Consider the following 2,030-nt stretch of genomic DNA (forward strand, 5'->3'; position numbering starts at 1 on the left):
GATGGAAACATTGGTAATTACCAACTATCTATCCATTCATATTCATGAGCATACTAGAACCTTTGCCATTTCAAAATCTTTTCATTTTTTTAAAAATATTATAAAATCTTATTAAAGCTATTTTTAAATCTTGCGTTTAATATTGTTGATCTCCCTCATGCATCACCATTTTATTGTTTCTTGTTTTATGAATAAAGTTTGATTGATTTAATACTCTGTGGATAGATAAAAATAACTAGGGAATAAGGAACTACTCAGTGAGATACTTTAAATATTCAGAACACAGCAGCACACTTTTTGTTTGCATTGTATTCAGAACAGTCAACTTGCATCATCACTATTTTACATTTAAAACAAAGCTGACAACAAAGGAAAGTAGCAATCTACAGAGCAAACCAAACTGTTATATATAAAATTAAATAAAAAACCGAATAATGTTATTCAAAGGTGTAAAAAAATAAAATAAAGAATGACACAGTTTTTCTCAGAATGAAAAGTGAGCAAGAGCACCTTTAGTGAAGAGCAGAGCAAGCCACATGTGGAATTAAATAGCTGCACATAGTGCTGCTGATCCTCAGGTGTATGTTGGGATGTGCGTAGGCGTGGAGAGGATTTATTGTAATCAGTGATTCCAGTAGGGATTTGGTGCAAGCATTCCGGGATGAATTGTATAACCAACATTAACAACAAAAAGCACACCCCATAATAGCAATAACTCGAGCAGCACATTTAGGCATGCTTCATCTTAGCGCAAATACAGTTTGTATAGGTCAGCCAGACGGTGGCCATCCCACCATCTGGGTTTTATAATAGTGTGGTGTTACAAGGCTCTGCTGCACGACTGGCTAGCTCGCTGAACAATGAGGACAAGATGGCTGAAAATTAACCAGGGAACCAGATGTTATTATCCTAGAATACCAGCTCTTAGCCAAACTAACTGGCTTACTCCCTAACGTGTCTTTTCCCTTTTCCTCTCCCCTATTCTGAACCTGGCCTATCCAGCTGAATCAGGGCACTCCTTCCACCCAGGAACTCCCCATAAGTCTCTCTCATTAATATAGTCCTGCAGGGTCGCTATGTGGCTTCATATATATATATTCCTCATCCCTGAGAAAGTGAAAAGTATTGAAAGCCACCAGGTGGCCGCCATTTCCCTCTGCGACCTCCTTATTCCATGATTCCAGCTCTGGTAGGTGTCATTGGTAAGGTTGGCTTCTGATCCCACTGGAACGGCGCCATCCCATCCTGGGGCAGTACCACTGAGTGACCTCTGGGAGCCAGTTTGACATGATGCACAACCTCCCCCACAATCACAATCAACGTAGCAGGTACCAATCCATGAACTGTCAGACTTAGGGCAGTGGTCCTTCACTCTCTTGGCTCCATACACTCAGGCAAGGTCCCTCAGCCAGAAAGTAGTCACCTTTGACATGGGCCTTGCACTGCGTGTCAATGCAACTTTGTGTAGAAAGGTGGTTAATGTTACGTTTAAAGTATTTCATGGTCAGGCCCCCATTCCTGGTCCCTTGAAGAATGTACAAACTATAAAATATCCACATTTTTAGATGAGGTTTTAATGAAATTATTCTGTTTTTCCCCAAAATAGAAATAAAATGTATCTGTTTTCATGCAGTAATTGTATAATGCATGTGACATATGTGTGTATCTGTCCAAATGTCCTTAAATTTTTCTTTCTGTATTTATTTTGTTCAAGCCCTTTGGAACATTGCCTTTTGGTTCTTTAGAAATAGTTGTAAATACTTAACATCACTTGCTGTGCAGTGTATCCATGCGCTTAGGTTACTCTTTTGTACTTGTGGACAGACATGAGTTATTGTATGTTATATCTTTCAATGTGAAAGTAATAATTATGGTAAGAGAATGAAATTCAATGCTGCAATCATAACCTTTCTAAGCTTCAATGTGAGGCTTTGAGCAGTACCATAGCTACCAGATCAGACTGCTTTCAATAGCTTTTTCTCAAGATTTACCTTCTAGTCGGAAACTAGAACACCAAAAAGTACAGCCTA

This window comes from Gadus morhua, chromosome 20, assembly GCF_902167405.1.
Source record: "Gadus morhua chromosome 20, gadMor3.0, whole genome shotgun sequence".
NCBI classification, from domain to species: domain Eukaryota; kingdom Metazoa; phylum Chordata; class Actinopteri; order Gadiformes; family Gadidae; genus Gadus; species Gadus morhua.